This window comes from Phyllostomus hastatus, unplaced genomic scaffold, assembly GCF_019186645.2.
Source record: "Phyllostomus hastatus isolate PE091 unplaced genomic scaffold, TTU_PhHast_1.1 phas_scaffold_11, whole genome shotgun sequence".
Lineage (NCBI taxonomy): Eukaryota > Metazoa > Chordata > Mammalia > Chiroptera > Phyllostomidae > Phyllostomus > Phyllostomus hastatus.
The window spans coordinates 2,452,437-2,465,967 of record NW_025334005.1 but is presented as its reverse complement, the minus strand read 5'-3'; the positions used below and the strand labels follow the sequence as shown (position 1 = coordinate 2,465,967).

The following is a 13,531-nucleotide window of genomic DNA, read 5'->3' as shown; positions in this document are numbered from 1 at the left end:
CTGCAGTCGGCCACCCTGTGCAGCGCAGAAACTGGCAAACACTGCGATCGGGGGCTCTTTCCTCGCCTCCCCGAGGGCCACTCTGAAAAGCCACCCAGACAGACGAACACGCCACCTTGACCCAGAGGCCGGCAGTGAGGCGGGCTGCGTGAGCCGCGTCCTTCTCCAGCTCCCCTTTCGGCTTAGGAAACCAAATAAAGAGGCCTCTGTTTCTTTTGTAAGGGCCCGGAGCGCAGAGTGCTTAATTCAGTCAGAACAGGAGGAAGAGCCACGAAGAAATGCACGGGGCTCGCTCTCTCCATGTCCCGGGGCAGTCCGGAAGCCTTTCTGCTACACGAATGAGCCTGTGAGAATATCAAAATGAAAAATTTTTAACAGTCTCCACGACATGAAAATGATTCATTTTTAAGGCACCGATTTATATTGTTTCTTCTCCTAACGCCTTTTCTCTTCCTCCCTCTTTTCTTCCTTTCTTTTTTTTGGAATTTTTAACTTTTTTTTTTCAATTACGTTTGACATTCGACTGGAAGGAAACTTCCGCCTTCTGCCCGCCCCACACCCAGGCGCCTTCTAGTCGCTTAATTCGCGCCGTGGTCTCGTGGGGATCGACCTTCCTTTCACTGATGGGAAAAATAAGGCTCCCAGGACCTCCAGGGAGCAGCCCACCCAGGAGTCAGCAAGCCTGGCCAACTCCAGAGCCCGTTTTCTCACGAGCGTACCTGGCGTGGTACCTGGTTCCCAAAAATGCTTCGCTGAACCGAATACGGCTGAGTTGGAGTGAAGATCTTCTGCCTGAGCTGGGGTCTCCCCACGCTCCGAGACCCAGAAAAAGAGGTCAAGGGTGCACCTGTGCCTAGCTAGGGCGCCAGGGCCGGCAGTTACAAAACACTCAGTAAGTTGCCTCACCAAGTCGGTCTTTTAGCTTACCGAATTACTCCCGGGGCCAGGAGAGAGAAAGAGAGAGAAGGGGTGGGGGGGGGGGGAGTGTGTGTGTGTTAATGGCTTAACTGAGACATAACCCATACTCCACACAGCCAGTACAGTCACGTCCCCTCCTTAGTCTCAAATGCATAAAAGAGCCTGCAAACCGTTACTCTCGGGAGCACTGGGGATCCGCCTCCCTGGCACATGTCGTCAGTTTGGCTCAAATAAACGCATAAACATTCTCTACAGGTTTGGACGCCTCTTGCACTGGCACTCCTTTTTGGCTACTGCGAACAATGCTGCTATGAACCTTTGTGTAGGAGCCTGAGGGTGGCCGTGTGTTCGTTTCTCGTGCGTGTTCACTTACGAGTGACACGGCCGGGTCACCCGGCCGCTCCGAGTTTAGCTGCGCGAGGAACTGGCGGACTGCTGTGCGCAGCGGCTGCTCACCTGCACGTCCCACTGGCACTCTGTCTCCCGGATCAGCCAGCCCTGCGGCTAGCAAGTGGCATCTCAGTGTAGTTTTGATTGACATTCCCCTGATGGCTAACGGCATTGAGCGTCTTTTCATGTGCTTACTAACCATTTGTTTATCGTCTTTGGAGAAATATCTATTTAGATCTTTTACCCAGTTTTAAATTGGATTATTATTATTTTTTTTTAATCCTCACCCGAGGATGTGTTTATTGATTTTCGAGAAGAAGGTGGGAGAGGGTGGGGCGGGGAAAGGGAAAGAGAGAGAAACATAGACCAGCTGCCTCCCACACAACACCCACGGAGCTGACCCACAACCCAGGCACTGTGCCCTGACTGGGAATCAAACCAGCGACCTTTCTCTCTGCTGGACATCTCCCTGACTGAGCTGCGCTAGTCAGGGCCTGTTATGTAACCATCTTGATTGCTGTGGCTTTGTAGTAAGTTTTGAAATCGGGAAGTGTGAGTTCTCCAACTGTGTTCTTTTTCAATATTCTTTTGGCTCCCTTGCATTTATTTCCATATAAATTTTAGAAACATCTTGTCAATTTCTGGAAATAAATGCAACTGGGATTGTGACAGGGATTGCACTGAATCTGTAGACCAAATCGGGGAGCACTGCCATTTAACCATGTTAAGTCTTCTCCCCCTGACTGGTGCGGCTCAGTGGGTTGGGTGCTGTCCCACCAACCAAAGAGTCACCGGTTCGTTTCCCAGTCAGGGCATGTGCCTGGGCTGTGGGCCCGGTCCCGGGCTGGGGGCGTGCAAGAGGAAACCAATCGATGTTTCTCTTGCACATCCATGTTTCTCTTCCTCTCTTCCCCGCTCTCTAAAAATAATAAAAAGATCTTGTAAAGACTATATTAAGCCTTCTGACCCACAAACATGGGGATTTCGTTTGTTTAGGACTTCTTTAATTTTTTTCCAACAGTTTTACAGTTTTCAGAGTGTAAGTTTTACGCTTCCTTTGTTAAATTTATTTCTTTTTATTCTTCTTGATGCTGTTGTAAATATAATTGTTTTCTTTTTCAGTTTGTTCACTGCTACTATATAGGAGTACAACTGATTTTTGTAAATTGATATTTGTCCTGCAACCTTGCTGAACTCCCTAATTAGCTCTAATAGATTTTTAGTGAATTCCTTAGCTTTTCCTCTACAAGATCATGTCTGCTGTGAATAAACTTACTTTTACCTCTTGCTTTCCAATCTGTACTCCTTTCACTCCCTTATCTCCCTTAACTGCCCTAGATCAGCAAATGTGAAGCGCGTGACTGATTTTGACTGGGAGGTGGAGGTCCCCCACGCCCCACTGCAAAGCGGCAGCGACTCTGACCCTTGACGGGCCATAGCCGTCCCTCTCCCAGTTCTCCTGGCTACTCTCCGCTCATCCCCCCGAGCCCCCCATCTCTGCCCTGCTCTGTGTCCGGGGGAACCTGTCCCAGTGGACAGAGGCACCTGTGCCCTTTGCTGGCCGGATGCCCACAGGTTTAGCCGATGGCAGGCGTGAACCAGAGAGAGGAGGGTGGGAGGAGAAGACATGGGGCGTGTCGTCCTCACTCTCTCTTGGCCTCGGTGCCGCCGTTTTGGCCAGGGCTGTGTCCTGCTGCTGCTATGACAATGACAATCCTGGTGGGCCTTCCAGCCTCCACATTGCCAACCCTCTCTGGAGTCTGGAGAAAACGTTATTTCTCCTCTTGACCCCTTCAAGCCTAGCACTGCTGCTCCTCCCTGGGTGCCTCAACTTCCCTCGGGCGCCTGACTTACATCGGCGGATCCAGTTATGCAGAACTGATGTGTGATGTCGACATTCCTGGCTGGACTTGACTGCCATTCTGCGAGACACCCACAGCCCAGACGTCCCCCAGAGGCAGGCACTGTGGGACCTCGCTCGGTGCGAAAACTTGGTTCTCTGGATGAACCGGTCACCAAAGTGCCGAGTCCAAGAGCCAAAGAAATTGCAAGGGAATTCGATGGCAAGGAGCCTCAGCTCCCGGAGGGAAGAAAGTAAACAGCAACGCCGATAGGACGTGACCTTGACTGTGGCTGCTGCTGCTTTCTCTCCCTATTCTTGACCCCCTGGAAAATGTAGCTTTGTATCCCCTTGATTTGACCTTTCACTCTCTCTGCTTTGGAATTCAAGCACGAAAACTGGGCCAGAGGATTCCCAGACACGAGCCCTAGGCCCCCACCGTGGCTGGTTTTTATCCTGATGACCACAGCCGCGAGGCAGCGCCAAACCACCAATACCGTCTGCGCTGGTGCGGGCTTGCTGCTGAGCGCCAGGGCCTGCTTTAAACCACACCATCTCCTTTGACTGTCAGAAACTGTGTAAGGCAGGTGTCACAGCCACAGCTTTGTAAGTGTGGAAACAGACTCAGGATAAACACCTTGGCCACAGTCTCATAGCCGAAGGCACGCGTACTCTGGTTGGCTCACGGTTCCGAACCGGGCCTTAGACCCTGTCCTACTTCCCACGAACCGCCTGTGGGTAGGCTGAAGATCTGTGAGCCGGCACCAGCTTACACCCTCTCTTCCCTGCCCACCGGTCTCCATCTGCTCCTGCTCAACCCTCCCGCTGGCCCCTGGCCAACCCCAGGCCTTTGACCACCATGTGAAGGGCCTCCTGCCCCTCCAGCTGGATCGGGTCACACCCATACCTTGTCCCCTCTCTATCAGAGCGCGTCCTCATCATGGTCACGCTGCCCATCCGTGGAGGGAGGCCAAATGGGCACCCAGTGGCGTGGAGCAAAAACTTCCCCTGGGGTGTACCGGGACTCTGCAGAAATGACCAGGGGCTCACAGACTCACACTGGCCTGCGCCCCGAAGTACGCACCAGGGGGGAGAGGAGCGGGGCGTCCCGCTGGGAGCTCTGGCAACAGCCCTGAGCGCCAAGCCTCACTTGTGTGCTCACCAGCAGCAGGGGGTGTGTTCATTTGAATAGAACAGTTTCTCCCCAGCTGGGAGGAGTTAGAGCGCTGCGAATTCCCTGGGGAGGGGCAACCACCCCAGCCGGGAACTGCAGACCTCACGGGAAAGCGGGCGTGGACCGAGATGGCAAGTGCATTACAAACACCCCAGGTGACAAACCGCCTTTCCCATCTCTGCGGTCCCAACCCCAAGGGCATGTACACAAGGATGCCTGCCCAGTGCCACCTGCTCCTGTCTGGAGGAAGAGGTGGTGTCTCACAACAATGGCGAAAACAATCATTAACGGTAGCTACACGTGTCTGCTAAGGCCAGGCCCTGGACAAGGCGCCACCCAGGTCACCTTCCCAGCACTCGTAATGTGGGTATTACACCATATGACAGCTTTATTATACCATCACTTGCATAGTATGATTATATTTAACAGTATTTTTATGGCTCTCCACAGTTTATAAGGCGCTTTAATAGACGCTCTCGTACGCTGCTGACAGCAACCAAGACAGGTAGGAAGGGCAGGGTTAGCTTCCTTTTACAGGTGAGGAAAACGGGGCCTTCCGGCAGCATCTGCTTGCCTCCCGCCACGCAGCCCGGCACCACGCACAAAACCCCTCGCTCTCCCGCAGGATAAAGGATGAAGGGAACAGCGGCCAGCATCCTGGGGGCAGGGGTTGAGGGACTGCCACAGAGGACGGCCTCGGAGAAGAGAGGGGGACCATACGTCCCCACCCGCTGCTGCGGCCCCTGCACTGCTGCGCCTCCGTGGAAAGGGCAAGGCCTTCGAGTTGGAGTTCAAATGCCACCGCTGCCACCCTCTGGCCGCATGACCTTGGGAATCACCCTGCCTCTCTGCATCTCCGTGATGTCGTGATCTTTACGGAATATGGGGTCTGTCCCGAAAGTATCCAGCCACACGCTATTGAAAACAGAGGCATTTGCTGAAGAAGATACAAGAAACATTGTGCACAGGACAATGCACCTCAGTCCTCTTCCATGTAGGCACCTTGGGACCTCACACGGTTGTCCCGGCGTGGTGACCTTCTTGACGAACTCTGGTTCATCGGCAGCGGCTTGAAATCAAGTCAATTGCAGCACGACGTTCCTTCTGCTCTAGTAGCAGAAGCCACGGAATGACTTTTGCCATAACATGCTTCGTGCCAAGATCCTGTGTCAACATCCCGGACACACTGGTTTTGGAAATCCCCAGATCAGCTTCTGGTTCTCTGTGAGTCGCCGATCTTTGCTGATTACAGCCCACACACGTTCACGATCTCAGGGGTTCTGCTCGTGGCAGGCCTTCCAGAACGTGGATCCCTTCCAGCAGGTTCTCGGCACTCTCCGAAGAGTTCATGCCACACTTTCACGTGCACTTTGCTCACTGCATCGTCCCTGAAAGCCTTCAGAATCATCCAAACAGTTTAAGCTTAACGCAAAATCTGTTGCAGATTCGTTGCTCTGCTGGCTCAGTCATTTTGAATGGGACAGCCCTGTGCTCACTTAACAGCATCTACTGCCTCCACTGACTAGCAGGGTTGTCACTGCTCATGCACCTGCATTCCAGTCCACTCCCATACATATATAAAAATTTGGGTTTTGTTCCTGGCACAGAGCTCCTAAAACCCTTATAATGTCCTGAGAGTAGGGGAGACAGGGGCATCTTTTGTTGTTCATAATAAGCCCCTTTCAAACACACCTGAGTCTGTGCTAAAGCGATGACTCCTGCTGGGTCCCTACACAGCTTCAGGACAGGGGGTGGGGGGGGGGCCTGGTTGGGCGAGAAACCAACCTTGAGATTAGAGGGTTGGGCAGGGCAGGGCTGGAGACTGAGTTAATCACCAGTGGCCGACGTTTTAATCAATCTTGCCTACGTAGCAGAGCCTCCATTAGAACGTTAAACAACAGGGTTCAGAGAGCTTCCAGGTGGGTAAATGCATCCATGTGCTGGGAGGGTGGTGCACCCCAACTCCCCGGGACAGAAGCTCCTGCACTGGGGGCCCCCCACACCTCGCCCTATGCACCTCTTCCTCTGGCTGTTCACCTGTATCCCCCACAATAAACTGTGATAATAAGTAACACACTTTGAGTTCTGTGAGCTGTTTCAGCAAATCATCAAAACTGAGGGAGGGATCACGGGAGTCTCCGGTCTAGAGGCAATTGGTCAGAGTTCAGGAGGGAGGCTGGACTAGCCGTTGGCATCTGGAGCGGGGGCCGCCTGCGGGGCTGGGCCTTTCCCCTGTGGGGTCTGCGCTAACTCTGGGTAGTTGGTGTCGGAACTGAACTGAACTGCAGGACGCCCTGCTGGTGTCCGTGGAGAGTGCAAGAATTGGTTGGTATGAGGAAAAAAACCCACATATTTGATGTCGGAAGTGTTATTACAAAGGTTAAAAACTTGTTAGCTCAGCTATGAAACGTCTTCATCCTCCAGCACAGAAGGCTGACAATGAAGCAACCTGTCGTGTGGGAAAATTCAGGCTGTCCCTTCCGTTTCATAAGCTGTCAGCCACAGCGCACAGGCGAAGGGCTGGGCCCGATTTCACACTGGAGCCGAAAGTGTTTATGGAGCCCCTAAGGCCCACAACACACAGAGGGACAGAGGGACAGAGGGAAATATATAAAACACGGCCTCTGCCTTCAAGAAACCACCTGGTGAGGAGACAAGACTAGCGCACCCCAAACCTAAGGGGTACTGAATGCCTGCTACACGCAGAGAAGCTGCTCGGAGAGAAAAGGGCCCGGGGCAGGCGGGCCATCGGGGAGGGCGCAGTGGAGTGTTGTGGGGGAGGGGACTTGGCCTGGGCTCAGAGGAACGGTCCCGGCGCCCGGGGAGTCGGCCCCTCCCCGGTGAGTGGGCAGGCGGTGAGAGGGGACAGCTGGGGTCAGCGGTCTTCTCCCTGCAAACACGGTCTGGCTGGCTGGTCCAGGGTCAGGGTCAGGGTCAGGGTCAGGCGGCACAACGTAGATGCCGCTCAGACGGGAAGTCTGGTGTGGAACTGGCGGCAGGTGAAGTTGGGAAGGTCTGGTGAAATGCTAAGCAGAGAAAAGCCCTCACTCATCCCCGCACTCATTTGCCCACTCACTCGATGTTCGCCGAGCCCGTGCCCGCGCCAGCTGCTGCGGACGCAGCTGAACGAGAGACGGGAGGCCTGTCCTCACGGACTGACATTTCACCCCAGTCGGAGGGAGACCGCGCGCACACGCAAGGTTATTCCAGATCCTCCCACATCGGTAAGTGCTGATGGTCTCTGTGCCCCAGACGCCCTTCTGATGACAACTGTCACTTAGAGACATGACAGCGAACAAAGCCACAGGAGCCGAGTCCCTCCATCCCTGGACGGGAACGCCGGGGAGAAGAGGCGCATTCCTTCCCGACACGGGGGACGGAGCAGAGGGAAGCCCCTGCCCCTTCCTCTCGCCTGTCCCCGGAACCACACATGCGCACTGCCCGTGTCTTCCTTCTCCAATCCCTATCCCAGGGACAGGAATGCAAGCCAACTGGGAAGGGAGTCTGGCTTGTTTGCACTTGAAGATAAGAACCAGAGCCACTGGGGCCCTAATCAGTTTCTCCTCCCCCCGAACTGAGTGAAAGGTTTTCTTCTGAGCAAAGGGGAGAGGTTCTCGCCTTTCGGGTCTAAGCGGTGAGCCCTGCGCGCAAGTGCCGGAAACCGGGTCTCCCACAGGGCGGGCAGTCACACGCTTCCCCTTCTCTGCCATCTAGGCTACAATCACAGACTCACACCTTGGGGAGAGCCGATCCCAGCCCTTCAATTCCCCAGATTCCTCGCAAGGGCACATGTTACGTATTGGTTCTCATGAGCCGTTGGCCTGGTACGACTGTTAGCAAGGTTTTCACGTGCTTGCCCAACCACCCCCCAGATGAATTCATTTGATGGGGGGTCACCCCAGCCGCCACGCCGGCCGAGAACAGTCCTCTCCCGCGGGAAAGACGGGCCCTGCTGCTCCGCAGCTCCAGAGCCCTTCGTCAAGGCCCAGGATGGCCAAGACGCTGAAGCACAGCGCGTGGGGCCCCCTGGGCCCCTGACCTGGGGCTAGACTCACAGCAGACCCTTCCCTGACCCCTGGCAGCGCCACCATTTCCATAGGAGACCCCAGGCGAGGGAACCACGCGACCGTTCCCCCAACCGTCCCCACCACACCAAGGCATTCTGGGCCAGAGCTCTGGGACCCCGCCCCCGATGTCTCAGGCAGAACCCATATTCATGGTCAGCTAGGGTTTGCTACCTTGGGCTCCTCTGCCTTGCCCACCCCTGACCAGAACCTTCCCCACAGGCCTGTGAGCCCCATCCCCTCCCCTGGGTTCCTGTCTCTAAGGACCTTCCCAGAATCCCTTGGCCCCCTCCTTTCCAAAATGCTAGAAGGCTGCCGGGTTCCAGAGGGGAGAGAGACAACGGCCACAGCGCGGGCACACCCGCCAGGACGGTGAGCTTCAAGGGGCCTCCGAACAGCGGCCCCCTTACTGTGGCAGCGGCCCCCTTACCGTGGCAGCGGGGCCGCGGAGCTCCGGGGAGGCTGCGCTGCGCCGGGTGCCGGGACGCCCGGTCTGGGGCCTCTGCGCACCGCCTGTTCAGGGCCGGAGTCCAGCCTAGGCCTCTGTCAGTGACTTCCCAGAACTGCCCTCTCCCCTGCTCAGCTCGGGGCGCAGGCGGGCTGTTTGTGAGCCAGTCTGTCGCTCAGGGGCAGACCTTGGACAGACCGTTTGAGGGAAGAACGCAGAACAAAACCAGGTCAAGGGTGAGCCGGGAGGGGGTGGTCAAAGTCACTGCCCGTGGACTCCGGTGGAACAGTGAAAGGGCAGCGGGTCTGGGTTTTACAAAGGAAGGGGGGCCGGGCCCAGGGAGGGAGAGCCGGCCAGGACAGAGCTGCTGGCCTCAGAAAAGGAGCAGAGCACCCACTGGCGGGAGGAGAAACAGCGAGGAGTCCGAGGTCTTCCTCCCCCTGCCGAGCCCCCACTGTGCCTGAAGATGCGTCCCCCCCCACCCCCCACTCCGGGGACCTGGGGACTCTGCCGTGGCGCTTTCTCCCCACGGGGCCAGGAGTCCGGATTCCTCGTGAGGGGACATGCTACCTCGTGGCTCTTGTGAGCCGCCGGCCTGGTATGACTTCACTAGCAAGGTTTTTAAATGCTTGAACGAGCTATTAACCCACCCAGATCAATTCATGTAATGTGGTGTTATACCAACCGCCACGCCAGTGGAGAACAGAACGGAGCACCCCCCCCCACTGGGCACCACCCCACTATCGCCGAAACGAGCAGCACACCAGGCTGCGCCCTGGCCGGAGTCCTTGGAGAAAGCCCCGCCAGTAACCCACTGTTGCGTCTTTGCTCGGCTGCTTCCAGAGCCCAAGGTTAATCAGTCAGAGAGGGCTCCCTGGTTCACAAGCTCACCGCCCTCCCGACAGGGCAGGTGGGACCAGGGAAGCGGGTGGGCGTGGGCCGAGCCGGCCAATGACGTGCGGGCCCCTGGCAGGGCAGAGGGCCTGGGGTGGGGGAGGTTGGTCGGAGTGTCGGTGCCTCCAGGAGACCCACGAGTTAAATGAAAACTCGGTGCGGGAGGGAACTTGCTCACCCCTCCGGGGTCCAGCATGCTGCCCTGCGAGGGAACTTCTGGTTCCACCTTTCCTCCGTCTTTCTCCAGAGCTGACAACAAGCAGCTTCCTGCTTCCTCTCCAGCCCACCAAGGCAGGGTGCCAATCACGAATAGGCCCCGACAAAGGCAGACAGGGGAAAACCTGGAGGGCCAGGACAGAGGGACACCACTGGGGGCACTGCCCAGGACTAGTGAGGGAGCGGGTTGGCGGGGACACCGCGGTGCATGAAGGACCGGCAGAGGCTCCCTGTGCGTGGCGCTCCGCCTGCTGAGCCGGGGTAGCCCTGTCCTCCTCCCGCATCCGTGCGGTCACCCCGTGCTTTTTCCCTACGGGAGGCAGAGAGGTGCCACTGACTCCCACACCCGCTTTGAGACCGGCCGGCCATCTGGCGGGCAACCTGCTGGGTGGGCGCACTGGAGGGCGCGGTCCACTCCGCGTAGGGCCACAGCGGGCCTCGGCCTCATCCAGGAGCGCGGGCAGGAGCACGGATGGTCTGAGGGGCGTTTCTACAGCGTAGATGTCAGTCCGTTTTCTCAGGTATTTTCCGTACCTTATCTCACTCTCCCCGCGCCACTGGGAGGAAGGCAGGAGAGGGACATTTATCCCCACTGCCAGAAGGGAGGTAAAACCCTCAGGACCCTGGTGCAGAAAACAGATGGCCCCAGTCCCCATCCAAGGAGGAAAGTCCTGGTGTACTCAGGAAAAGGTACGCGCTCTGAATAGCCCTGGGCAGGGATTTGTTGAAATCAGGAAGGACTGGGACACTTCACTAGATGCTCTGGATATGCCAGTGATGGATGGTTGCGGCGGGGGGGGGAAGGGGGGAGCACACACACACCAGATTCTCATGGAGGATAAGCCAGGCGTGAGGGAAGAACAAGATTCTGGAGTGAGACAGACCTGGGTTTTACCTTAGAGCTGCTCTGCGTGACCTTGGGCGAGTCAATTTACCTCCAAGTCTCAATTCTATCATTTGTAAACTGGGGATTAACCACACGTGCCTTGCAGGCTTGTTCGTGAGAGCTCAGTGGGTCTGGTTATTATGGATAACCAGTTTCTATTCCCAAATATTCCCAGTTTTCCTCGTAAAAGTAGAACATTCCTCGTGAGAGGGGCAGGCAGACTGGAAGAAGAAATGCATCCTAACATTCCACTGCTTCTCCAGCGCCCGTTAAACTCGTAACCCCGAAGAGCTGGACAAGAGGAGGACAGGGGCAGGGAGAGCCTGGCGGTCAAACGGGCTCAGGTGGTGGGGCACACACACTCCTTCCCCGGGAGCTTCCCCGGGGCACTTTCCGGCAGCCCAGAGGCGCTGTGAAACCGGGCGCCTTTCTCCTCGCGGGACTCGGCACCTGGGACGAGACCGAGGAAGCCAGCCGCCTAGCTTTGAGCCAGATTAGTCCCGGGTCGTATGGAGCCCTGTGTTCTGAGAGAAGAGCGGACTTGAGGGGACACAGGCCTTTGCGTGGATACCCCCCCAGGGCCAGAGAGGACTGGCAACAACTTCCAGAGGCTCCATCCTCACGGACCCGCCTCATGGGCCCAGCCACCTCTGGTCACGGGTCATTTCGTGGAGATCCGGGAGAACAGTAACCTTCGGAACAGGCGCCTTTACTCCTCCTCCAGATTCCACGCTGCGTGAGAGCTGGCCCACGTCTTACTCAGCTCTGCCTGTAGTGGGCTTGTCACAGATGGTTGCAGGACTAGACCAAAAATACCATCGTCAGCAGCAACAGCAGCAGCGCCATATGTCCTGCTCCGCCCGGTGCAGCTGCCTAGGGCTCCTCCTAGTGCTCCAGTGGCGGGACAAAACGACTGAGGCTTGGTCCTGCCCTCGAGGCACTCAGGGTCAGGGAGGTCATGAGACGTGCAAACAAAGAAGTTGCCCTGGCTGGTGTGACTCAGTGAATTGATCACCAGCCTGTGAACCTGAGGGTCTCAGGTTCGATTCCCAGTCAGGGCACATGTTGGGTTTCAGGCCAGGTCCTCAGTGGGCTGTACATGAGAGGCAACCACACGTTGATGTTTCTCTCCCTCTTTTTCCCTCCTTTCCCTTCTGTCTAAAAATAATTAAAATCTAAAAAAAAAAACCCAAAAACTCAAAGAAGTGAAATGAATTGTACAGTACAGCATGGTGATTATAGTTAACAATACTGTATTTTATATTTGCAATTTGCTGATTTCTGATCACAAGAAAACAAAGAAACTATGTGAGGTGATGGATGTTATCTAGACTTATTAGAGTGATCATTTACCAATACATACAAATATCAAATCATTATGTTATACATCTGAAACAAACACAAAGTTATATGTCAACTATTTCTCAATTTAAAAAAATAAAAATAAAAAAGTGAAATGAAGTGTGGGGGGGACTACCATAAAGAAACTGGCGGGTAGGGCGAGGGGCCTGAGACGCAGTTGCGGGCTCTAAGCCAGGGGTGGGAGCAGGGGAGCTGGGCACCCCGAGAAGCATCATCATGGCAGTGCTGCGGCTGGCGGAGGAGGGGCTGACGGGCGGGCTGGCGGGGAAGGCACACGGGGGAGACGGAGCGGTGGGATGGGGGTACCAGCAGGCTGTGTGTGTCTGCGATCGTGTGTAGCCTAGTGTGTCTGAGGCAGCAGCTGCTAGAACAAGGGTGGGGAGAAAGGCAAACTGCACCCCACACACACGTCATAGAGAATGTCGTCAGCTGTGTCACTGCTTTCAATGTAAGCAGAACGCCCAGCACCACCGACTGCAGCAACGGACTTTGTGCGCAGTCCCGAAACACTGCCAAGGCCACCGATCACTGCTACTGTAAGGTGTTTCCTTAAGAGGCTAGAAAGGAGGGAGGGAGGAGGGTCTGGCCCAGGGGAGCGGAAGGCGAAGTCATTCCCTGCTGTTCCGGTGCACGTGCTGCCTGGACGTGGCAGCAGCATCGTAGACTCCGGGGACGGCAGATAACAGACAGGACCTGCCGGCAGTGACCCCGAGCACTGGGTGCATCAGGGTGCACTCAGCTCCAAGCCGGGGACATGGCCGACAGGAGGCAGGTCTTGCATCTGTCCCTGCCTCTCATCTCACACCATCAGGGCAGCGGGATCCCTCAGATGAATGGCCTTGGTACCCTAGTCTTCTCAATCACCCCAAACCCAGCCACAGAGGCCTTGAGGGTCTGTGACCTCTACAGAGTACGGCAGGCAAGTAGAATGTCCTTCATCTCCTCAAAAAGCTTACAGAGAACATCCGCTGGATAACAGGAGACATGCTAAGTGCTACAGGAAAAGAGAAAGAGCATGACAGTCCCTACATTTGAAAAATTCACCGTGTGGATGGTGTAAGCAAGACCAACATGTGGCAAAATAACTGCCGCCATCAGCCAACCCCCACAGGACAATGACGCAGGTATGGGAACACATGGGCTGCCTCCAGGCCTCTATTGTCTCTTCATCACCCCCAGACAGACTCGACAAGCCCCCCGCTCTGAGACACCAGCTCCAGACCAATGAGCAAATGCCTCTGGATTGACCCCACCCAACCCCAGTGTCCACGAGCCTCATGTTTCCTAGATCGACCCCACTCCCTTCCCCCTCCCCGCAGCGCCCAGCTCCCAGCACAGA

The 13,531-nt window shown here is 56.0% G+C and overlaps 1 protein-coding gene across 3 annotated transcripts in view; it reads right to left on the bottom strand.

Annotated features, from left to right (window-relative positions):
- Nucleotides 1-13,531, bottom strand: part of PC (pyruvate carboxylase) — a 96,048-nt gene that overhangs the window by 40,285 nt on the left and 42,232 nt on the right. The window contains exon 1 of one of the 3 annotated variants that reach the window (XM_045855321.1): nucleotides 8,817-9,002. The exons of the other annotated variants lie outside the window; for them this stretch is intronic. The gene's annotated coding sequence lies outside the window, so the exon portion shown is untranslated. Of the gene's footprint in view, nucleotides 1-8,816; nucleotides 9,003-13,531 lie in introns of those variants that run through there. 3 annotated transcript variants of the gene reach the window in all.